General features: G+C 31.8%; 1 protein-coding gene across 4 annotated transcripts in view; it reads left to right on the top strand.

Annotated features, from left to right (window-relative positions):
* LOC117121174 (E3 ubiquitin-protein ligase TRAF7-like) overlaps window positions 1-27,633 on the top strand; it is a 102,129-nt gene that overhangs the window by 4,880 nt on the left and 69,616 nt on the right. The window contains exons 2-4 of one of the 4 annotated variants that reach the window (XM_033266286.1): window positions 10,173-10,250; window positions 12,156-12,198; window positions 12,879-12,934. The gene's annotated coding sequence lies outside the window, so the exon portion shown is untranslated. Of the gene's footprint in view, window positions 1-10,172; window positions 10,289-12,155; window positions 12,203-12,878; window positions 12,935-27,633 lie in introns of all 4 variants that reach the window. The other 3 variants (XM_033266288.1, XM_033266285.1, XM_033266287.1) reach the window with 3 other exon arrangements.

Raw genomic sequence — 27,633 nt, 5'->3', positions numbered from 1 at the left:
GCCGGCTACTTTTATTTCCAACTGGGGGATATGCCCTCCCTGAATCCACATCCTCCCCAGGAACTCGCCTGTAAATCTTACTCATTCTTCTCCTAACTGTAAACTTTAATGAATCCCCTGCAGTAGGGTCCTTCGGGGGGGAAATTGGGATGTACATCGGGAGGACAATCCCCTACTGTTTTCTGAAGTGTGTACTGTACTGTGTTCTTAACATGCACATACTATAGGCCGTTTTGCACAGGGGACCAACGGCTAAATGTCTCATCTGAAAGATGGTGTCCTTTTTGAAACTTGCATTTCAGCTCTCTAGCTGAAACACAAGAAGAGCAGCGATGGGAATTGAACCAGGAACCTAGATATCTCCACGGTTCAGCGCACACACAGTGACTACCACCAGATTAGCCGACGACGGAGCTAAGTTGCTCTCAGCATTGTGATGCATTCATCATAGTCTCTTCACCTAAAATGCTCAGTGCATTGGTGTTGGTAGCTAAACATGAATCCATAAAGACTATGATCGTAGATTATGCTGACTGCCTTTAACAATCACTGGGCTGGTGTTTCGGCGGGCAAGCGCTGTCACATAAAGCACAGGTGAATTTGTCGGCTGACCTTCGGCAACGTACACTTGGTCAGTCTATTGAGGGCATTCCTGTTGTTGTTAATGTCATGGCGTACATTTTTGTAAAACTGAAGGAATTATGTAACAATTCATGATTTCAAAAACGTTCCTATTATGGTATCATACAAGGACAGGGTAGAACATTTTTATGATTATGGAAACTGCAAATTTCTATGGTTGGTTTAATACTTCTAATGATAATAGTATTGATACTAAGTGGAGTGACCATATACAGTACAGTACTTAATGTACTGTAGACAAATCTTGTGACTGCAACGATGTAATATCACAATGGTTTACTTTTAATATAATTAAATAGTTTTAGTTGTTGCATTAATACCACTTCCAGCACTTCCCTTTACTGGACTATTTGTTGAATGTTTGTACTGTTTGTCGCATAGCATTCGTGAACACATAAATGAACTAATAAACGTCAGTTTTAATATTTAAATGTGAAGCAAGGGTGCTAAATTAATTATAATTGGATGTACATACTGTACTGTGTGTTCATTTTTCACGTATGTAGTAGTTGATAATTTATGGGCAGTGGTTATATAGCCTATTGAATGCCTATTTGTTAACAAGCATTTTCATGATGATTAATGCATGAACCTGATCAATATGTCCTGTTCATGTAGAATACACGCACACTTCATACCTAACTTTAAGGATAGGCAAATTCAAGCTACTGTATGCCGAGCTGGCAAAATAAACACTTTTTAAACCTGAGCCACCCGTAAGGAGGATTTTAGACATCATCTGTAAAAAATGACTTGCTGCTTGTCAATTACGCATTTCTGACATTGTATTTCTGACATTGTAACTGGTTGATGACCGACCTTGCTTATAATGAATAACATATAGCCATATCAAATTTAATTGTTAAAAACATTTGAAGACTTAAAAATAAATGTTTGTCACCGGCTCTTAATGATACCAATGAAATGTGTAGTTGGTTTGATAAGCTTGTTCCAATTAATCTTGTCTGTAAATATTACTAGGTTTCCCAATTAATAATACTATCATAAAATATTAACGCACCGAATGGTGGAAATTAGTGAAACGCGCGATGTCTAACGACGACTAGCGTTCAAGAAGAGAAAATATTAACAAATATTTAAATAAAATATTTGATTATCTCTCGTGATCAAAGCCATTCACTTCTAAGGCCAAATTAAAAAAAAAAAGTAGTTACTCGATTTGAAAATAGCTGAATTAGGGCACTTTTTTTTTTACTCCGAGATGGCAAATTCAAGATGGTCGATGGGAAATAGGTAACCTACTACTTTCTCACTGTTACCAAGTAGACACTTTGTTTTTGGATGATTTTTGTAAAAGTCCTCTGCTAATGCGAGAACGTTAAGTTCTCCTCGTCATGCGCATTCTAGGACGCAATTTAGCGTAGGAACGTAGGATGCCTGTAAGTATGTTCTCACATGAGTATTTCTGTTCTGGCGTCGCATTGTTGAACATTTCGAAACTGGAGGGAAAAAGGGGCGTAACCACCTTTTTTCCTCCTTTTTTTCTCAGTTTTTAAATATTTAAAAATTTGTATCCCTCATTAACCATTCCCCAGTATTTCGTCCAACAAATTTTTATTGGTCTTAGAAAAATCAGTTCTGCAACATAAAAATTGTTTTCCTCCGAAGCCGGACTTTAAGCACCGCCCTTGGTTATTGTTGCTAAGATCCCATAGATCTACAGCCATTTATAATAAAACATGGCTGATTGGTTGTGGGACATGTTCCTGCCCATACCTATCGAATAATACTTTCTAGTTGGTCAGTTGTTAAATTTGATGGACACTCCAGATTTTCTCTCATTGGCCAACCAGATGTACTGTATCTTGTGAGATGTTTTTTACTGACAAACTTTAAGAAGCATGATATTAAAGAAATGCAAAACAAACAAAAAAACAAAATTTGTTTGATACCTGCTGTACCTGCCAGTTGAATTTGAATACTTTTTGCACCGACTTTAAATCGTCACTATGCTTACCTAAGACTTACTAAAGCTCTATTCTAATTTTTTTTTTTTTCTCTATACTTTATGTTAACATTCATGTTTCAAGATTTGATCGTATCAGAAAGTTATCTTTTGTTGTCAATCATAATTTTTCATAGGCTTGTGTTTGTTGACTGTGTTTCCTTAAATTTTGCACCAAGTTGCCATTGGCTAGACATGTTTTCCTTTGGGTTGCTAGCAACATATGTTGACCTATCTTTATTGATCTATCATTTCAGCTAGGCCTACTGTACACGATTACTCGATGTTTCGTGTCAGTAATATAAAGTTAAAATTCCCACACTAATAAAATATGCGAGCGGTACTGGGTAAAGACAACTTAATTTCTTGCTTCGAACAAGGTATCCATTCTTAGAAATTAATAGTGACACAATTACTATCTAATAATGACACTATCTTAAATAGTGACATTAAAGTGTCATTTGCGTAAAATGTTTAAGCAAATTGATACTGTATATTTATGTGCAAGTATGTTTTCTAGTAAAATAAATTTAACGTAAATATTGAAGAAGCAGAAAAAGAAAGAAGAATTAGGAAATAAACTTGGTGCAGCTTATAATTGTAACCAAAACTTATATAATAATGAATGTTTAAATATTATTATATTTTACGTGTTTGTAGCAAATTTTGGACACTATTCATCAGAGATCGAGCCTGTGTCAAGCCTACGCGTTTCGTAATTCGACACCGAATCCTGACAATCAATTATTTTTTGGAAATCATTTGTGACATACAGTACAGTACTCATAATAATTTTCTAAGTTCTTTCATTGTTTTAAGAGTGGCAGCGCTTCTCAAAAGGCGAGGCACTTATATTATATGATTGATACAGTAGTCGTAATGCCTACTATATGTGTTCAATAGTGGAAGACAATCAGGCTGCTAAAAAAACTGCAAAATTTCTTAGGTTTGTGTGCAGCATTTTACAATTTACTCAAATTGATAATGACAATTGCGGTTTGAAGCTGTGAAAATAAACATTAGGCCTCATCAATGTGGTAAAGTTCACAGGAACCGATCCATGTTGATATCCAGTGACAGACATGTTCCACAGAACTGTAAATGTGGCCTAGTAGTAACCATTTTGATATTAACCAGATACATTAACCATGTTTCCTGACCTGACTGTTTCTGTAGGTTTTTGTTGCCTTGTAATTATACCAGTGTTTGAGTGCGATTTTGTTATGGCACTATAATGCATTTGTTCCACTACCAGTAGCGTCTTTAGCCCCACATCAAATTTCAGTTTGAGATATCAACACATTTAAGTGTCAGTACTTATTAATAGTGTCATATAGTGATTTTGACAGGGGTGTTGATAGGGGGAATAAAGTTTAAGCATGAAGCTCAAGGACTTTAAAAAAGAGCTAGGTGGCAAAGAAATGTGTGAAAAGAAGAAGAAATAGGCTCTTGTTGAGCATAATTTTAAGTACAGTACCTTAAAGATTTTAAAATTGATGTAGTAGATAAAAATCATGTACATTATTTTATTAACTAGCAAATACAATTCGTCAATAATAAAATAATGATATAAATTCTCCATTGAAGTTGCCATTTCTGGCTTTGTGCAGAATTGGAGTATTTCCTGTTTTTTTATACAACACAGTACTGTTTGTCGTCAATTAGCAAGGACATTATCTGTATTACATTATCACTGTTAAATGAATTGCAATATTTAGAGGCAATGAGAAGAGGTGTTACTTACAAAAAATGGGCAATTTGAATAATGTATTCAGATTCATTATTAGATATTTTTTCTTCAGAATTTAATTTAATATTAAAGCATGTATGAGTCAAATTAATGAACTGTTTACTGATTCACCAGTTAGCATTGTTTTTTTACAACAGTGCAATGGATCTCAATAAAGGCCAAAGGCCTTTCCTTTACATTTTCATTGTGAATGGAACTTCATATATTTAAACTACTGAATGAAAAATTTGATTTCAAAGATGAATGTATTGTGTTCATTATGAATTGTTTACTATACATCACCACATAGCATTGGTTTTTACTGTCCAATGAATCTCAATAAAGACCAGGGCACACTCAATTATGTTTTGTTTCCTTTCTTCCCATTTTTGTTTTGATTGAAACCCCATAATTACTCTAAGGTAAATTAGATATTTAAGATGGATGTATTCTATTTATAAATCAACTGTTTACTATACTTCATCAAATACAGTAGTCTTTGTTATTAGGACAGAGCAACGGATTACAATCAAAGGCCTAATGACACTCTCAATTATTTTTTACCTCTTTTACATTTTCGTTTTGAATGAAAATCCATATTTAAACTACTGAATGAAAAATTTGATTTTAAAGATGAATGTATTCTGTTTATCAATGAAATGTTCACTGTACATACATCACCGCATAGCATTGTTTTTATGGCAGCATGATTTATCTCAAATAAATGCCTTGGGCACCCTCAATTATGTTTTGTCTCCTTTCTTCCCATTTTTATTGTGATTAAAAACCCTGTAATTAAAACTTTTTATCGTGTAATGATAAATTAGCTTTCAAAGAATAATTTATTCTCTTTTTAATCAGGATTTAAACCAAACCTTCGGATTATAATTCAATTTCCAGTATACACTATACGCTCTTAGAATTTCTTGTAAGATATTAAAGATAAGATACTTTATTGTTGTATACAACCAGTGGCATACTTAAAATTATTTGTCTTGATAAACAAAACATTACAGTAGTAAAAAGTTATCACATTTTCCAGAACAAATTCAACACACATCATACAATGCACAAACCTATATATCTATTGAATTATTAATACATAAGAAAGAACATACTTTTTTTTTTCTTAAGGTATTAACAATTAATAATATAACAGTCATTAAAAAGTAATGTACAAAGCTATTAAAATATCTGTTGTGTAATTGTCGTCACCAATTAGATAATTCTTGCAGTGTGTGGCATTCCGCCAAAACATCCAACTAAACATTGAACCCCAACAACATGATTTCACTTATTTTCTTAATTGTCGCGGCTCATTTGTATTTTTAATTTCTGACGCACCCTCCTGGGACCAAGGGTCAACCATGGTGGAACAAAAGTTGACAGTGAATTAACCGCATCTTGATAATTGCCTTGCACATAAACATTTTCCGGCCAGATGGTAATGATTCGATATTTTAGAGCGATGTAGATATTATTTTGATCTTCAATTTGTAGTTGGCATTAATTGCTGAAGGCATTTTAAATGGTTAATATAATTTGGGTTAATTTTAGTTCACATAATTTGAGAATGTTTGAACAACAGAAATTATATTGTGTATCAACTTTATAATATTGCTGTAATGTTTTGCTGTGCAATCTTATATAGTGTCATAGCAAAGAATAATACCCATAGAAGGGTATTAAGAATCTCCAATAATTTTTACCTTACAGATATGAGATGTTCAATTAACAAATATTAATTTCATTTTTTCCATGTACTATGAGCATGGAATTTATTATCAGTGAACATTAAACAAGCTACATCATTATCTGTTTTTAAACACTTTAAACAAAACATGAGCAATGGTGCAATTACCATTGCATCAACTGTCACGTTATGGGCTTCACATTTAATGAAGCAGTCAATTTTCGTGTACTAAAAATTCATTTGTTTGGTGTTTGGATCGTGTTGATGTGGTTGTTGAACTGTTGTCATTGGTTTTAATTGTTATGTGGTATTAATGTTGCACCAAGTGGTTTTGTTTGGTTTGATGTACTGTATACACACCCAGAGACGCACCCTTGGCACATATACCCCTGCGGTCCTTCACCAGTATTAATTCAGATGCGGATCCAGAATACAATATGAGAACCGCACAGTAATCAACAGTTTTTAGACAGTGTTTTTTTTTTCCGAGACATTCTTTAAAAGGCATTAAATGTCATTCTTGTAGACATTCACGCCAAGATAGCCTTAAGCCGGGGCACTCACCGCACTTGACGCTCGCCGGCCGAAGCGATTCTATGGAGAATACAACGCCACAACGCGTACCCAACAGATCGATATTTAATGAAGATTCCTTCACACTGCCAGCGACAATCAGTAGATGGCACTGCATTGTTTGGCGCTCACAGAGAGCAGAGTTAGTTGTCAGTCAACGGTCGTATGACCGTTATACAATGCAGTGGGTGCCCGGCCGTATATTCTTCGCATTATTGTGCAAACTCAGCTTCGTACGAGAGAATTCCATAGGGAATCTTTCCGTAATGTTAATTAAACTTAATAACCGACCAATCAAACAGGGCCAGTAATAATATGTGCATCATAAAATATGTGTGTTGTCCCCCAAAGGCATGTGGCTATGTACGTTTACACTACGATTTCATGGTACCCTAGCAACGGTATCCAAATGGCGGGGTTTAGCCTAAAGCTCCGTATTAATTTATTGTTCCGGCCTACTGTACCAGGTTAGAGAGATACAACTGTAGCCAATACACTTAAATGTTACCTTTAATTTCTTTAATTTTTAATTAGTTATCGAGGTTATATTTTATATGTAACGGTAACCTTTATTTCAATCTCAAAAATAATTTGGATTGGATAAAAAAACAGTGTGTAGGCCTGATCATGTAATAGAGAACAAGAACAAATATACTGTAGCCTGTGAAACATGGCCTTAGTGTGCATGCGAAGGTATGCTAAAATCATAGCTGAAATGATAGACCTATCTAACAGTAAACACTGATTTCTTCCGTTTGACATAAAATGAGGTTCGGAATGTGGCGTATAGACACATGTAAAGTCCTAGTACATCAATGCAATGTAACAGGTCTTACTGAACGATGCCAATTTCTGGGACCTAATCGTCTCTAAATGATGAAGTACACATGACGTGACTGTTAGTCATGCCTTGGTGGAAAGGAAAATGAAAGTAGAATGCCTGCGTTTAGCTTGTTCAGTAAATGAAATTAACAAGCTTTGGATTTCGTGCCACCACTAGGGTACAGTGAATGTCCTAACTAGTTGTTTCTGATATGGTTTTCTATCAGCTGATTTACATAGATTTATAATGTTATGGACATTTTCAATACACATTTTAAGTGCCTTTTATTATTCATTAATTTATTCATTTCATTTTCCTCTCTGAACAATAATAATAATAATAATAATAATAATAATAATATATAGCCCCCAATCCACCGCAAAGAAAGAGTACGCTCACTGTGTTTAATTCAGATTATAAAAAGAAGGCTTTGAAAGACATTTAAAAAAGCCAAAAAAACATGAGTTCACAAAAATTTGCAACTATATCATTGCTCTTTCTATGTGGCCATACGTAGATGCTCCACATATTGTAAGGGCATTATGCTGGGCTCCAATAGTATCATCTTTTTATCATTAATTATGGTAATTCATCATTCATTCATTCATTCATTGAATCTTTCATTCATTCAATCTTTCATTCATTCATCATTCATTTATTTATAAGGTAATGAACACATAATAATGCATTTCATTATTGATTACCTTTTCATCTCTTATAATTCATCCTTTTATCATTAATTAAATCATTTATGCCTTCATTTATTCATTCATATGCATTCATTCATTCATTTCATTTTGTTTTCTTTTTATTCATCTATCATAAAATATATAAAGGTAAATGTAACCCATAATTCGCCGTGTCATTGTGCTGAATTGCGTATGGGCGTGGTCCATGACTACCTACCGCTGTAAATAGGTGCTTTCTACATGTTCACCCCATCATTCATTCATTTAAATTTTTCTTTTCATTCAGTCATTTATGTAATCAAACTTGTGCATAATGTTTTATGCAACCATATATATCAAACATTAGCCAAGCTTTTCAAAACTTTGAAATTAACGGTGTGTACATTTACAATAGCCAGGCTGAACATAATTCAATTCAAGCTCTAGCTATTGAAACCGTAGATTAATCAGGCAAATAAATGATGATAGTATACTGTATAACTTTATTTCAACTCGAAAATAAAAGCACAGAAAGTAGTACAAATAAATTTGTTCGATTAAATAATCATCCTTCCACAGGATCGAGATATAAAATTCATAAAAAATTTAAAATATCAATACATTAAAGTTAAAGAAATTCACAAAAACATTCAAAGTTTACTACATGAAGTTGAAAATTATTATTATTATTATTATTATTATTATTATTATTAATATTATTATTATATTTTATCAATTAATTTTTTATTTTTTATCATTATAATGTTATTTTGGAAAGTGTGATAATGGATATTTTTCAATTTCATTTTTTTCAAAATTTTTGTGCATTCCAAAAGGTTGCACCTTAATATGAAACCTGGCTACATTTTTTTAAACTTGTGTTTAGGAATAAATTAATTGGTTGCACCATGCCGGATATTGTAATTTAAAAAAAGTATTATTATAAGTACAGTATTTGAAATAATTTACTTCGGTGAGGAATTATGATACAACATCTTAAAGAAATGTTACAGATAATTTAGATAAATATGCATTATGATCTCACGAAAATAGAAAGTACTCTTAAAAGAACTTTTTTTTAAATGTCAGCTAGAGCCAAAAGTGACTAATGGCAAATGATTGATTGATTGATTGATAGATGGCCTCGTAATGCATACAGTACTTGACATATAACTAACTTGTATGTTGTGAATGTTATCAGTATTATTGCATGCTGATACCCACAACTAGTAGATATAGTTTGTGAGAATCTTGTACACTAGACTCTAGGCCTATACTAATTGGGGATTTGAGTATCCCTACCCTTTCCGAGCCTCATGTCACCTCCTAGGATACCATTTACTTGATTGCAGAGATGAACATTGCTCAGTTTTTGTCTTCAAATTATCATCAGGTTCGGTCTAATTTTGATGGTTTTTATATTGTAGGTTTTTTTTTATTATTTTCTTTAATCAAACATACTGTACAATGAATAAAAAAAAACGAAAAAAAAAATCATTGTATTTTCTTTAATCAAACATACAATGATTTTTTTTCTTTTTTTTTATTCAACACAACAATTCATGTCATTTAATTTCTTACTTCGTATGAATTTGGTTCTCTTTCAAACCTTTCAAAGTATCAATTCAAAGAAACTAAATATTCAGTTTTCATATTTTTCTACAGCATACTCGCATTATTATTTAATATCTTTTTTCTCTAAGACAGTAATTACCAGTAATATTATTATTACAATATTATTATTTATTTTTGTTATTTTCCTATTAAAAACAGATATTTAAATTCAGTATAGTACCAAAATAATTTCTACTTGTTATGATTAATCCTGTACTTATCCTGACCTATTCATATTACATGGACAGATCTGCAAAACTTTCACTGCCCTAGAACCAACTATCTGGTATAAATAAGTTTTCTCCATACTACACTTAAGAGGTCGTCTATTTTTTTTTTTTTAAAGCTGTGCTCAGGCATTGACCTTGTTGTTGGTGTCATTTGGGTGGGGTCCCTCCCTAACCACACTCAGCATCCTGATGTAATAGCTTCTATTCAACCTTTTTTTTTTTCCTTCTTTTCAGTATTTTGATTGTGAGCTGAATCTCTGGAGAATTTGAAAAGGAACCGTCAGTTGTTCGGCTCTTCAAGAACCGAGTTTGGTGAGTAAGCAGCCAATCACAATTGATTTAGCTTAATGGTGAGTGAAGTATTGCACATAGTTTCTGTCATGTCCCTCGAGTTTCCCCCAGCCGACCAAGATTTGATCGTTACGTCTGTAGGAAAAAAAAAATTAAATTCAACGATGTCACGTAAGCTTCCACAGTCTATATTCGCTATATTTTCATCTTAAAATCTCGGTCATTTCTTAAATACTTCTGATTTGTCTTTAATTTTAAATTTATGTTTGATATATGTGTCGGTATTCTATGATTTTCAATAAGTTTATTAAAAATGTTTTGACAAATGAAAGATATTTTCATCGTATTTTATTTGTTGCAGAATTTGATTAACCATGAAAGAACATCTACTTCTATTTGATTTCCGTTAGCGAAATATAATAATATTAAGAATAATAATAATAATGAAAACTTTATTTATTCATTCATTTTTTATTTAGCCTTTTATAAAAATCACAATACAATTAATTTATTTAATATTAGAACACAAAAAATATTTATTAAAAATGTTTACAGGCACTGTACAACATTTAAAAACTAGAAATTTACCAAAAAAATTGGTAGTCAATATATCCATTAAAGGTGAAATAGAAATCAGGTCATTCAAAAGTATTACAATTCAACTTAACACGTTAAAAACCTACAGTGAATAAATGATAACATACAAAGATTTAAATTAGATATGACATGAAAGAGAACAATAAAAAACTAACGAATATTTTCAGATTTTTTTTAAAGCAAAACACAAGACAAGATCACCGAACTGTAATAAAATTTACATCAAAAAGTTAAAGTAAGATGGCATGCTGATAAAAACTACTGTACGTCATGTATCTTGGAGTAAAATCATGTAAAATATATTAATTATTATTATTATTATTTTATAAGATTAACAATAAAACATATCTATATTATTATTTATTTCAACAAACCAGTCTGTTGTCTTTCAGACAAACATATTGTTTTTATTCTATACATAGAGAAATTTGTCTTAATTGTATTAGTTGGAGAAGTTTTTTTTTTAAGATGGTGGGTAGGCCTAATTATTGAACTTCCATCCCCTCTTTTCGAGGTCAATGTAAATTGATGGCATGGGTGCCAATAACCTCTCTCTGTATGTGAAAAATATCCGAACATGCAATCAAAGGACACTGTAATTGTCTCCTACACCAGTATGTACTAATAGTGATGTTGAGGTACAGTATACTAAATAATAATAATAATAATAATAATAATAATAATAATAATAATAAATAAATAAAAGCACACATACTGTATCCACTCCAGTAGTGCTTAATGCACTACAGAAGAAAGGAACCAAAAATTATTCTTGATATAGCAACCATTCTTTTACAGTTATTGTTATTAATATGTATTTTTTTGTTTTTAATATGTAATTATATAGAACTACACTTTTTGAGGTGTATAGATAGAATACATTGATTGATAGATTATTTTTGATGTAGTTTTATCATTTTTAATTTGTAATGCATCCAATAGAAGTTTTTATGAATTTGATGTGTGTTTCATGTGGCAATATATAATATGAGTAATTATTTAATTCAATTCAATTCAATGCAAATGACATTTATTCAATCAATGATGGAAATAATAATAGAATACAATACAATACAAATAGTAAATCACCGGTGCGTTTCTATAAAGAACTTAAAACGACGATCGGCACACAGCAGATTGTTTTAATGAAGATTCATTCAGACTGGCACCGACTATCGACAGTGTTGGAGCAGAATTGGGTTCGTTGTACGATGCAGTGTGTGCCCGGCTTAAGATTTAGTGCTGAAGTTCGTTGTAACCATCACTCACCCAAGGCATTGATTTAGATTAAGATACATGGTATTATTACAATATATCTTTTCATTTCAGATCTGGTTGGTGTTAATACATAACTTATAATCAAAATACTACAGTAGGTATATTTCATTTTTATATTATAATATATCGAGAAGTTATATATTTAATACAACACAATATAATGTTTCTTAATTGTGTAATTATAATTATTTTTTCCTGTGAATGATATACAGTAATTATAATAATTAATGCTTTCTTTATTTTTTCAGGTAGTTTAACTTAAGCTTATTAAAACAATGTATATACTGTATTATTCCACATCCTTTTTTTATACAACCCACCAAAAAATAATAATTATGTTGTGTTTGAGATAGCTAGTATTTCATATTTTTTTTAACTTGCAATTTTTTGTAAAAAATTTTTAGAGTAGCCTATATTTTCTTTATTTTTCTACTAAAGTGTATTTTAAAGATATCTCAAATATACCATATCATTGTGACAATTTAAGATTTTTGTATTGTATCGTGAATTTTAATTCACATTTGCGTTATTTTTTATGTTTGTCGAGATTTATGTTTGATTTGTAGTTTATCAGAATGAAATATCCGTGTTTTAAAGTTATGTGTTTTGAAAAAAACACCTAAAATATATAAAACTTTATTCAGCTTATGTTTAAGACTTTTTTTTTTTTTTGATGTAAAGTGAAACAAAGCAATGACACTTAATAGGCAGCTGTCAAAATGTGTATTGTGCATATTTAAATTGAAAAAAATTATCAATTTGCTTTACTTTCAGTTGGAAGCAGAATACCAACCTCGTTTCAAGAACTGTGAAGACATCAACTTTATTTGGTAAGTTTTTATCTCATTATTTTCGTACTTTTAAATTTCTACTACAGGCTGTAAGTATTTACTGATGTATTTGTAAACATTTTAAATGTGGATTCACCCAAAACAAGGCTAAAAAGCCACCTAAGTAAAAGAGTGACATACATTAAAACCAGTGTAAGACCTTCACCAGCTGTCAAAACACATTTCTTTAAGTTAGTGTCAATGTATATGTGTCATATCTATGATCTTTTACTACACATTTTCCATCATTTTAACTGACCTTTAAGCTGATTAACAAGGTCATATCATGACATATTTCCCGTTTTTTACTTCCCACCCATTCCCACTCTATTGGGTTATTTTTTTAATATAAAATATAGGTGTAGTGCCACTGTCAGTAATATGATGTCATCACCAAATTGCTGTACAATTGCATAGTCATTGATATTTGAAATATATTAGGCTTTTGATTATATTTCTTGCAGTCTCATGTGGTAGAGTAAACTAGCATAGAGCAGCTGTTGTGCATTTTTATTTGTTTTGTATGGTTTAAATTTTTTTTTTTTTAACATTGCTTTATGCATTTTCTATTGGAAGTGGATTATATCATAATTATATAAACATTCTCTTACAGTGTATTTGTACAATAACATGCATAGTTTTATTTTTTGTCAATCACCAGCCATCATAAAGAGGGTGAGTGATGGTGGAAAGAATGTGTATATTATTTAGAGTGGGTAGGGACACAAATCAGGAATTTAACAACGGGCTTCATAAGTTGTCTACCTTTTACTATGGTTTGTCGTAAAATTAAGGAGAAAATAGCAATTGTCGTCTTCTTGTTGATTTTTGTTTCATGAGTCTAGGGAGATTATTTAGAGTGGGTAGGGACGCAAACCAGGAATTTAACAAAGGGTTTCTTAAGTTGTCTACCCTTTACTATGATTTGTCGTAAAACTAAGGAGAAAATAGCAATTGTCGTCGTCTTGTTGATTTTTGTTTCATGAGTCTAGGTAGATTATTTAGAGTGGGTAGGGACGAAAACCAGGAATTTAACAAAGGGCTTCATAAGTTGTCTTCCCTTTTCTATGATTTGTCGTAAAATTAAGGAGAAAATAGCACTTGTCTTCTTGTTGAATTTTGTTTCATGAGTCTAGGTAGATTATTTAGAATGGGTAGGGACACAAATCAGGAATTTAACAAAGGGCTTCACAAATTGTCTTCCCTTTTCTATGATTTGTTGTAAAATTAAGGAGAAAATAGCACTTGTTGTCTTGTTGATTTTTGTTTCATGAGTTTAGGTAGATGATATCAGTTTAACCCTTGAGTGCATATAAAAAATAGCCTTCCATGTTGGTACCGCCATCAATTTTTTGGCTTTGTTTTCATGGTGAACTCTGTAAGGAAGCTTTTATTGCAGCAAACTACTGTATTGTGGCATTTTCCTTGTGAAAAAAACTTGTCTTTGCTCAGTCATTCTATCTTTCATAAACATTAGCATTTCTGCCAATTCCTGTCATCATTTTGATATCATACTTAAAAAAAAAAAAATCACTGGGTGTTGCCAGCATGATTAAAACGACTGTGCCATATTGGTGATGTCATCCTTGGTTTGAAGGTTCACCTTACGTGCAGCGCCGTGATAAGAATCTTGACTTCATATGTGCCATCCAGTTACTTCAACATTTTGCAAGGTTCTTTACTCTTAGTATTGTCTCTAGGTTGATTCTCCCGGGAACCGCGCTTGGCAAGGCTTTCGATGTTTGCTTCTGCCTGTAGCTTACGGTGTTTGACGTGCACTGCCAGCTGGCTACGAATAACGTTACTTGCACAAACATGTATTTAGTGATTTCAAGAACATGGATATATTTCTCAGGATCGTATTTTAGGAGAAAAGCAATGGAGAATAATTTATATCTTCAAGCAACTTTATATTAACTTTTGAAAACTATGTGTTATAATATCATCTGAACAAATTCATTTGTATTGTGTTATTTTATGTTTATTTTTGAAACAGTAGAATTAGATATAGTATAACATTTGGATTTGGAAAAAAACCCAAATAAATAACATTCTAAAGTTAATCACATGGTACTAACTTTGAGGGAATCATCTACCAGTAATAATTATCAGTTATATAAATTAATGTTATCATCTGAAAGTAAACTAAATGATTAACAAATTAATTTGTATTGTATGCTAATTTATCTTTATGAAACTATAGAATTCGATATTGTATAACATTTGGAAGAAAACAAAAACATTCTTTAAAGTTATCACATGATATTAACTTTGAGAGAAATACCTAATCTATTAATAATTATCAGTTATAATATTTCCATCTCTAAGTAAACTATTATGAGTAACTAATTAATTTAATTTGAATTATATGTTATTTTTGTTTATGAAAATATAGAATTAGATATAGTATAAAAAAAAAATTGGAGGAAAACTAATGGAAACAATAAGTTATTATTAACATTGAGAGGACCATCTCCACTGTTAATAATTATCATCATTCTAAAAGTTAATTATAAATTAATTTGTCATACATCAAATCTTTAATAGATTAAAATGATATCCAAAAAAAATAAAAAGTTTTAGTATAAGTTTTACACTATTGACAACAGTGTGTCTTGATTAATTATACCAAGTATACCTTTTCTATCACATAGCATTTTTTAAAGTACACCAAATGGTGTCATTTAGATTATTGGCATGGTTATTAACCTTTGTGAATATCGCACATAGCATAATTGATTCATTAATTAACCACCTTGATCTGTTAGTAATTAATTTAGGTACAAAAATAATTTTGCAAAACATCCTGTTTAAAAAAATGTTAAAAATGTATGATGGGACAAGGTCAACTCATAGAAAAAATTGTTTTATTAAATTTGGCAAAAAATGGGACAAACAAGACCATATCGAGCATCTGTTGTTGAGGCTAGAAGAAACAAAAGTGAAAAGTAAACTTGAGTAAACATTGCTGTGTTCTTGCATGTTAGTCCGTCAATTTAAACACAACACGTCTAGACAAGAATACAATTAATACACTAAAATACTTAATATATCATGTTACATTTATTCATAAAAAAGCATAAACAATTACAATATAATTTCATTGCAGTTAAGAAACTGTTTAAAAAAAATTGTTTAGAGTACATATAGCATGTATTTAAAATCAATTAAGAGTTGCAGCATAAAAAGTACTTAATAACAACAATAACAATAATATATTGTCATTCTAAATTATCATTACTGTATTTTCATTATCATTTTCATCATTATTATTGTCATTAGTTATTTTCAACTAGATGTCTCATGTCCTAGCCTGGCTGGTCATTAAATGTTGATTGATATAAATAATTAGATTAGAACAATTAATCCACTAACATACTGTAGATAGTTGTTCCTCATAAGTCAAGCTACTGTGCAACCGTAGTGCAACATACAGTAGTCATGCGACTATGGTACCAAACCACACCCTTGCAGTGAAGCAACCATGATCTAGTAACTGCACTAAACCCAGCATACTTAGGCTGAACCATCCCATGAACATGCAAGGCATGGACAGGTTAGGCTGGGTGTACACACAAAAGCCGATCCTAGCCTGACTAACCAGGGAGACGTAAAAAAAAAAAATATTTTTTTTACATCTCCCTGGACTAACCTTATGCTCACTAACAGCCTTCAAACTATCCTCTTCCCACAATAATATAGAAGTGATAAAATTTGAGTACAATCAAGACACGTGGTAATAGATCAGCATAATTTTAAACCTAAATCTTGTTCCTAAAGCATAATTTGATAGCCCATGTATGATGCACGCTTCCGTTACATGTGTAACCTTAACAAGCAACCGGAAAGTCCGCCAGCCAAAAATTACGGCAATAAATTCATTTTCTTCTGTTGTCACGTTCACAAGAGAAGCACTTAACCGATTGAGGAAACAATTTCTCACTTAAACCAATCAGATTGTATACATGTTGTATAACTTGTTACGTTACCCATCGTTGTTGTGTCCATGTTGACTGTAACTTGTGTGTCAATCCCGCAGGTGATAAAACCGCTGTTAAAGGTCATGACCTCCGTGCATCGCAGAGATGGTACGAATTTTCCATCATCTTTGTACTGGCAAGGTTGTAGAACTGAGCGTGCCCAAAACATGGCTATTTGCCATAGGCTCCGTTCCTAATAAACAACAATTGAGCAGATATATTAACAAAATGAACTGTTTCCCATCAATTCAGAAAAACTATTTTTAGAAATTTGTGAATAATGGTTTATTTTGTGCCCCCAGGGCATCTCAGTATTGATTATTAGCTAAACTATGAACTTTAGCCATCCAATACTGACCTAATGTTATATTGAACATTTGCATGGCTTGGCAGTAAGGGCTTTGAACTTCCGATCAAATCGAGGGTTCAAGTCTAAAGGCTGCTATTTTTGGTTGTGTTTAGTGGACACGGTTAACTTTTATAATATTTATTTTTTAGTGAGTAGTGTGTTTAAGTGTCTACTTGGTAAGTAACAAATTACTCTGCTTATAGTCATAAACCAAATAAAAGAAGCCAAATCAAATCAAATTTCATTTTCAACATGGATTATATACACAATTCAATCAAGTAAATGAAATGAACAAAACAAAGCCAGCAAGGGTTGCTGAACAGGCATAAGCCCATCAACTCCCCTAACGGTGTTAATGATACTTAAAGAAGGTAAGCATAATACAGTACAAAACAAATTACACAGAAACTTATAGACCTAGATGAAGAAGCACATGGGTGCAAACCAGACAAAATTTGCAGAATTCTGGTAAATTTTATTCCAACAAATGTCATACCAGTATGCTTATTTAGATATTTTGGCATCCTTTTGGTGGTCAAAACAAAGTCCCTTAATTTTTTTGATTATTAGCTTGCTACTGAAGTTTAAATTTCTTTGTGGTTTAACATTAAAAGAATATGAATTCTTTTTCATTTGTTAGTCGTAAAAATTCCGACCAATATTAAAAAATGAAGTGTGTTGGTGATTGGATAATTAATTCAACTATTACAGCCTCAAAACACTAATGAGGAACATTAGTCTTTCCTGTCCAGACTATCAAATTGTATTTGAAAAAAAACATGTGACATGCCTAAATATGGTCATGAAGACATCACATGACCTTAAATAAGCACATCATGACCATATATAGGCATATAGTTTTTTTCTCAAAGAAAATTTTACTGTATATGTGTAGGCCTAAATGCAGCTCAAGAATTTCATGCCTGTGGCAAACCTTTGGATTATTACAACAAATTAACTGTATCAAAGCCTTGACTATATTCATTCATATTTTTCTTCAACCTGTCGTTGCTTAATTAAATTAATATTCAACTAAAGTTTAATTCTCCGTTTTTTAAACAAAAGGTTACATAATTGATTGAGGACAACAGATTGTACACCAGTCTTGTCTTTCACTTCTGGGCTGATATTTCCCTGTTCGTCAGAATATTGAAATGATTGACAATATAGTTTGATGACCCCACATTGTTTGATTGACAGTAAGGTTGAACAACCTCATTAACAATCTAACCGTCACAGGATCTTCATCTCATTAAATGTTGAACTATTAATTATGTATAATAATAATTATTATTTATTTAAATTTGATTTTAATTCAGTTTCTTTCATTATGCTACAATTTAAATCACATCATAGCCAATATTCTATTCTATGCTGGTGCTCCGTCATCGCCAGTTTAGCATCTGGACGAGTGTGTGCTTCAGTCGACGGGGCATCACCAAGTGCTCATTTTAGCCAATATCCCTTGAAATAGATCACAAAATCTACAAAACTTAATTATGCAATGATAATTATGCATCCTGTTGGGACCGCACACCGCTAATTTACAATGTTCCTTTTAGCCCACCCTAACTGAACTCTTTCCTAATTACCTGTATAGCACTAAACCTAAACTGACTCTGTCTCACACGAGTTTTATCACACCTTTATGAACCTATTGATTCCAAGAACATCAGTAAAGGGGCGCCAGTCAAAGACCAAGAAACTCACCTACCGTTTGAGGGCGCATCACACCGCGTATATAACAGTAGAGTTGATGCTTCAGATAGGATAGCCAAAGTACATCTAAAATGTTGCAGGTATGTAACATTAAGTACAACTGGTTTTAACACAAAAGAAAATTATCTAAAAAATGCCTCTAAAACCAGATTAATTTAAAAAAAAAAAAAAAAAATGAAATTAAATTGTTACGATGATAATTATTATACATTTAAACTTGCCTAAGTCAAATTCAAAATGCAATTTAAAAATTGTTTAATTTAGCTAAAATTTGACTTACAGATTGATTGTTAATTAATGGAAAACACAACAATTTGGCATGTAAAATAAGATCAACTTAGAAACTATTCGAGTTAGGCAAAGTCGACAAGGCAAGTTTAACTGTGGTAACAAATCATGAGGAACAAGTGACAAAATACCAAACTAACCTGTTGGAAACATGTTGGTACAGAAACTATTATTCTCGGAATGGGAATGATATTATTATTATGTTTGTTCATAACACAATATTCATTTCCACATATCCTTAATTTGGCTGCTAGTCAATTTAATAATTTCTGTAGTAAAATTTTTTTTTAAATCAGCAAGTATTGAATTGCTTTATTCTGTGTTTCAATCAATGAATACACTTTGTTTTTTTTTTGGCAATACATTTTATACAAATTCTGAGGCTGAAATTGCTTAAAAAATAAGAATGAAATAAGAACAATTTGGAGGATAAAATTTCAAAAGAGGTTACTCATTTTTAAAAAGTCTAAAAACTTACAAATCTTATCTGTACCTTATGTGCAGTAGGTGTGACTATGTATTCTGTGCATCCTCTATGATATAAAATACAGTAATTTACTGCTTTAAAATAAGTGCTTTTTTTCTTTAAAAATTTTGTAAAAAAAAGTAAAAAATAAGAACAATGCTTTGAGCCTGAAATCGGAAAAAAAAGAACAATGAGCCTGGGCAATATTTTATTGGATCTTAATAAAAAAAAAATGTGTAGTTCAATTTTCCAAAGCATCTTTCAGTCCACCTGTCTGACTGGGAAGGGTTGTTAAACTGCCCCTCTCTCTGCCTTGCTGTCCGTCAAATCATTCGGATGCCTATCCACTTCCCTGTCAAATAATTGAATGAAGTTATCATCAGTGATCATGTTTCATGGAAACAGAATGGCATATTTTATTGGCTCGCTGTCTGTCAAAGTCCCCCATTCACGCAGTACTAGGCCAGTCCAAAGTCGGCTTGTCTGTGGCCTACTCGAAAAAGATTTAACCTGTTGCAGTCAATTGGTGCCACCTTTGAACATTTCACACTTTTATTTAAATGCAAGGCTTAGACTGCAGGACAGGGTGGCAGGCAGTTTATTGATGGGAACAACCGACAGACTCAAGTAAATTTTACTGACCAGTTGTAAGGCCTACTGTAATTCCATTGACCAGCGTACAACATATACGAGTGCAGTTTGCCCTCAAATTTGATATCACATTCTTTTAGTCCAGGAAATGTTCTGTTGGGTGGTCTCAGAGTTGGGTCTCCAATTTGGACATTACCTTTTTGTTTACAGATAGAAGATTGTTAGGTTGTACTTTGAAAAAGTGTTCTCAAGCTAGGGTCGTCGTTAATTGGAGAGCAAAACGTATATTGTAAACATTGTCTATTATACCTAATTTTTAAAACCTACTATATGCAAAGTAAATTTATTTATTTAACAAATATTATAAAATAAATGTTATAACTGATAAATGATATTAATACAAACCTGATTTGAGAGGACCTTGGGTTATAAATTATAATTTAATTCAAATTAATTATATACTGCTTGTATATGAATCACACATCATATAATTATACCAAATGGCCATTCTGATATTTGTTAATGTAATCTATTCGTTATCTTGTGCTATTTTTGTGAATAAATTTGAGATATCATTCATATTTTTCTAGGTCAAGGATTGTATTTATAATGACATTTTTCTGATGGTTTGTAGCAGACATTGATATAATATCAGACATGCACTAATTTCTATATTGAATTTATTATTCAATTAAAGATGTTTCTACTATATTTCAGTGTACATAGTACTACAGTAGATGAAGTAGTTAAATGTCGTCTTTGGAAACTTGACTTTTAATGCTAGAATTTTTTTTAAATTATTTTTTTCCAGCTACAACAATAATACACTATTTTAAGCTTATGCTATTATTGCCATTTTTATTATATCAAAAATTTAACTAAATATAAGCTGGGAAATAAAAATAAACAATAATTGGTTAATTTGTACTTACAATAAGTTATTAACTTTTAATGAAAAAGTAAACAATGTTTTTTCATCCATTTCCCTATATTTTATTTGGCGAGTGAACCCTATATTACTGTATAAAAATGTTCTCATGTTTATGTAATAATCCAATCTCACTATATGCTAAATAAATTTTATTCTACTAGTCATAACAAAATCATCAGATAAATGATAAAAAATGACCTTAATATAAACCTGATTTAAAAAAGTAAACAATATTATTTATTGCCAATTAGCAGATAATGAAATAATACGCTAACCTATTCTTGTAGTCTACCCATAAATTTCTGGCATCAAATTAACAGACGTAATTCACTGTAGTTAAAATTTTTATTGTAATTGAGATTTTTAAATATATTTTTATTGGGTGACAGTATGTCTTTAAGCTTTGAAATCACAAACTAGGATTTTAACACATTGAAATATCTATGGGCATTAGTCATTATATTTGCGTTACATTATGATTTAATGCGTATCTGTATTATAAGAGCTTAAACCGCTCAAAATATATTCTGACAAGTCTCTCAGCAGCCTATCAAGGATGAATGTACAACACATTACCCAACAATTTCTGAGGAACATTTTCATCCCCCTATATTTTCAAAATCGTGAATATCGGATGTCCGTTTCTTGTTCCTCGTTGATGAATTATTTCCTCCTGGCTGTACAATAACCACAAGGGAATGTAAATGTTTGCGTTTGATTGTCAAGCGCTACACTCCAAGGGTACAACTGTGCACCGCTCTGTGTCAAAAATGTTGGCAGGCTAGACGTGACAGTGTTGTTACTAGGTCATGCGCAGAGCGATCGAAAGGGTACATCGGTAAATGTGTAATAGGGTAGCGAGATTATCTGACCCTTTCGACTCTACGTCTTCCTCCCTCGCCAATTTGTAACATTTCCTGTCAGGAATAAAGCTTGTCCTGATCGCCACGATTAATAGTATCATAATTAACGAGGTGTAGTGTAACGATTGCGGATACGACGTCTCAGTGCACCCCTGCTTGTCCAACTTAGTACGGCTGTGGTGGTGATAAAAGCCAGAAGCACCCGTGCTGCGCTTCGTGCCTGGTTTTCATTTTCCTATTCGCATTTTCTGATTTAGTTGTATGCTGCACTCATATTCACAATTTCTATGGTGTGACAGGGTGCATTCTTATTTCGAACTGTTTCGTGATTAAATTGAACTGAAAATATTTACTATATATAAAAACAATCAATTTGCAACACATTGCAATCTGCAAAAAACTAAGTACTGTTAAAATTTTAGTTATTTTACCTTTATCTTTGGTATCTTTTTGAAAAACAATGTACAAAGGCGGTATAAAACTTAAATGGATCACATTTTACAAGTTAACACATCAAACCAGATAAACATTTTTAAATGCGAGAAAAACCCAAACTATCATTGCAAATACAATACCATGTAAAATTCTAAATAACTTCAGATAAACGATTCAGTAGACTTTTAGTGAATATTTAACCATCTGTTAGTTTGTGTTTTGTAACCTTGGTGATATTGATGTAATATCATCGTGCATTATAGTAAATAAATCAATTAATATAAGTCATTTTTTGTCGTTGTTATATTATTTTAAAATCGGTATGAAAACTTCCATTCGTATGTTAATTTCTTTGTTCAGTTCAACAAAACAAAAAAAATAAATATTCTTTATGCCTCCCTAGTACATACATTATAAGTAAGTAATAATTATACAATTTTAAATGAGACCAATTTGTTCTTAGTGCCCCAGTTGGTCTTAATAAACAAAAAAAAAATATGAGTATCATTGATAGGGAAGAACAACTAGTTACTTAAAATAATCTTTCACATATTTCAATCATCATAGGTCCATATTAATTATGATTAGCATTCAGTCTTCATTTAGAATGATTTTCTTAATTAAATGATGATCAAGGAAACTTATGACATTTCGAACTTCTAGAAAGTATAGGTCAATTTAAATTAGTCACCTGATCAGCTAAATTGCTAATTGTAGATGGTTGATTAAACCCGTTGATTGAAAAGTTAATTTGCCATTCATTAGAGGTATTAAAAATGGATGATTTCTCGTATTTCACAGGTAATTTTGGCTTTGATTTTTTTTAGAGTAGGATGTAATTGATTGCTGTGGTTTACTTGCCATTTAATCAATTTGTCTAGAAATAAATGAAGTCTCATGGTCTAATTCATACTATTTATTTTATATCTGTTTATTCTATAGACCAGTAAAAAAAGTTAATATAAAAGAATAAAGGAAGAAGGAAGGATAGGAAAGAAAATTAACAACATTAATCAATATGTCATTGCATTGCGTTTTTGTATCAAATTTTGGACACTATCCATCAAAGTCAAAGTGTTAAGCCTACACGTTTCGTAATTCAAAATTGGTTTTCTGACTAATCGCCCTAAAAGCATAACATATAATTAAATAATATCAATAGTAAATTATTACTTTTACTTTAATAATACAAACAATAACAACAATAATAAATAATAATAATAATAATAATAATAATAATACTGTTATCAAAAAAATTAGCAACAATAACAAAAGGCATAAGAATATTAACATAAAATTAATAAAAGTAATTTAACTATAAATGTAAAACAAGAAATATTCTTTTTAAAGTACACCGTAGGTTGTACTGTAAATAATGTAAGATAAACATTTTAATGTTCAGTCTAATCTAATTTCTCCATGGTAAAACTTAAATGTAAAACAGGAGTTTTTATTAATATCTTGAATTCAGAATTACAAAATGTATATATTTTGATTGGATTACAGTAGGACTACAACGTCCAATCAGAAATAGGTATTTATTTAAAACTGGTATAACAAACCCACTGCCTTTTTATTTTATTATCAAAACTGAGAATTCCTAACATCCATGTTTCAGACCACTGACGCCCTTGCTATCAGGATACCTACGCCCTCATTCTTTTACCTAATGCATTCCTTAATATCCCGATTACATTTGTGCATGGGTTGTGTTTGTTCACAATTTTGGGGGTGCGCTCGAATGCAGTGTAATTTGATTAACAACCAGTTTTTACGTAATAATGTTGGTGATTAACCATTAAGACAAGGATATGGTGTAATAGAAGGTAATGATTCTTAATTAATTTATTCCACTAATGATTATGCCTTTATCAAATATGATGTCATCGGAATCGTTTATACCTGCTTTACAGGTAGTACGCGATTAAATGATGCAACTTCTTAAAGCCCTGTCTGACTATCAAAATTCATTAGTAAAAAATCTGTCGTATAGCCATATTTGGTCATGATGTGGCTATATATGGTCATGATGTGATGTCATCATGACCACATTCAGGCATGGCACATGTTTTTGTCTTATAAAATTTGATAATCTGGAAAGAGCTTTAAGCCCTTTCAATCAGATTTTATTTGACAAAAAATTGTTGTATGCATATACAGAACCTCGTTTTTACGTACCTCAACGGACCCTCAGTTTTACGTCATCAAAAACCCCAAAATACTCACAACTATCGGCCTTTTTCAGGGCCACCATCAATGTAAAAATATTTCAGTTTCTGTCTGTTTATTAATTTCAATGCTATAATAATTGAAACAACCTACTGTATATGCAAAGTATTTTCATTCAACAGCAGGGTTGATTGTGCCTAATTAACACGCTGTTAATCTAAAACCACATGGACTGAGCGAGATGAACAAATTACTGTCTTTGCTCTCCTATTTAACTTCTTGTGAAAAACTTGTCAGAACGAATTTCTATACAAAGTTTACTAGCTGGATAGGCATAATTTTACATATGAACACTTATCGGTTAGTTGGGTTGCCCAGTGCAGTGCACCTGCTTTTGTTTGTCTTATCAAGATAACACCACAGCTATCTTGTTTAGAATAGCTATGAAGGGGAATTCCCAAGTTATACATTTGTCGTATAGGTAATCTTACAATATTTTCATATTCTTTAGTTAAAGAAAAGATTAATACACTAGTCACTTGGTTTTATTTGAACACTTTATTAAGACATCGTAAAGTGATGAATAATACTAATAAACACATGGTTTTAATCGTAGGCCTTGGCCCACTGCTGTAGGTCTAGGCCCGGCCTAGGCAACATACGTACGTACGTATTAGGTCAAAGCTCACCACAAATTTAACCCCAACCTTAATTTTACGAATTCCCCCAATTTTCGCACGCCCTCCGGTCCCGTTCTACTGTATAGTCATGATGTACCTAAATGTGGTTATTATGTGATGTCATCAAAAAAAAAAATAAATAAATAAAATGTCATCAAGATCATATGTTTTTGTCAAGTAAGTCTTTACAGGGCCTAAAAGATGCTCTTTAGGAAATTCCTTAGAAATCAACAATTTGCATATTGAAACGGAACAAATAAGTTCCTTTTAAACCGAGTGACATCCTCTGATGACGTGGGTGGGTATACTACGCCCATGTGAAAGACACGCAATGCTACATTACTTTTAATCCAGGATGATATAACGAGGCAGAGTTGGTTATTGGTGCATGTTTTGTGGGACGATCAACCGGAATGAAATCCATCAGTTGGAATTGTGTGTTTCCCTCAATTTATCATACTAATTTGAGTAATGGAAAAAGTTACTATTTACCACCCAGGTGCCTGCACAAATCTGGAAGAAATGTGTAATGAAGCACCATTCTTTTATACTAGGCTCCTTATCTTAAAGAAAATTGATTTATAAGCTATATTGTTTAAAAGTATTGCAAAATAATTTTACACTATGAGCATTAAATGGGGCGTTGTCGGTGGAGTCTGCCGCGAGTATAATTTAAACCTAAATGGGTCTCCTATCTGAATCTAGTGTTTCTTGTATGGGACTGTACTCTGTCAAATTGACGGAAAAATACCCCAAAAACGTAAATAAAATTTTGAATAGCTGATAAAAGAATCGAAAAAGGATTTTAAAAAAAATTTTCATGGATTTACAGACATTTTACTACAATTTCCTTAAATTGATTGCCAGCAAAAGGTGTTATGCAAATAAATACAGGAAAGTTATTATTAAAATTTGATGGAGAATTTTTTTTCTCATTTCTATTTTTACTTTGAAGTTATTAACAGTACATCTTCTTCCTTATCAGCATTGTTTTTTTTCCCTCAATAGCAATTGTAGACTTACTTAAATATTTTCCAAGAATTGTTTTCCTTAAGAACAGTATTAGTGCTTTACCTTGACAAAGAATTACATCCTTTAGTCAAGGTCACTGGCTACTGAAATTTTATTCTACTGTAGTTAAAATGTATTCTTCCAGGGGAACTTCTCCTAACCATAAATATTGATAGCCTGCAAGGCTTAAGGTAGGTGTTGAGGAACTTTAGTAACCTTCATAATACCGTAATAATACTGTAATTAATAGCAATAATAAGGAGCGCTTGAGAGATTTCATTCCAGGAGATTGCTTCTGATAGACGTTGTGATTTTCTGGGAATCTTGGTCCGGATTTATTAAACTAGAAATCAGCTAATTGTCTTAAAAATTCATTTTTCTGTTTTAGTCAGATTTATCAATGTTTGCTTAGCTTAAAAATTGCTTACTGTGAAATTAGAAAGTTGATGGTACGTATGCGCCATCTAAGACGATTTTTAAGCCAAGATTTTGCTAAAATGCTTTGATAAATCAGCTTAAGATATTTGCTTAGGAACATCTTAACTTTTTTGACGTTTGCTAAGCTGAGATTGATATATCCCGGGCTTCCTTAAATTTGGGCGTAGACTGGAATTGCGTGATTTCCATGCTAGATTTTGTTTTTCATTTTAAGACAACTTCCTTCAGAGGAAGATGGTTTGGCATAGTGGTTTCTATTATGGTCCTAACACTTAACTAATAATTGGCTTGCAGGGCTTGTGTAAAAGCAATAGAAAATTTACTTGCCTCTTGGATATTGTAGAAATGGTTTGGCGCAATGGCAACAGTTTGGTTTCCCAACTTTAGGTCGGGGGTTTCAATTCCTTGCTGTGTATTTCACTTGTGGCAAGGTACGATCTGTTTCTCTCCACCCAGGAGTATAAGTGGGTACCTGGTAGGGTTAAATGCCAAAATGCGCTGATGTAGCTGCTGCAACATTATGCAATACTCCCCCCAGGGAGCTTTAGCGTGTGTTCCATAGGCGTTTAATCCAATGACTAGGGTAATGATAATGTGAAGTGCATAGAGGGCTTAACAATAAGTCTACCATTATTATTATTATTATTATTATTATTATTATTATTATTATTATTCTTACTGGGTTCAGCCAATGTAGAGTAACAATCTTGTACTACAATAATTCTTCTTTTCTATTCTCAACATGTGATATAAGTCCATTTTTTAGGTTGAAACATGTA

The sequence above is a fragment of the Anneissia japonica genome, unplaced genomic scaffold (genome assembly GCF_011630105.1).
Source record: "Anneissia japonica isolate Jap-2015-1 unplaced genomic scaffold, ASM1163010v1 scaffold993_len1110182_cov180, whole genome shotgun sequence".
Lineage (NCBI taxonomy): Eukaryota > Metazoa > Echinodermata > Crinoidea > Comatulida > Comatulidae > Anneissia > Anneissia japonica.
Note: the sequence above shows the minus strand (reverse complement) of the source record. Positions and strands in the feature narration are given on the sequence as shown.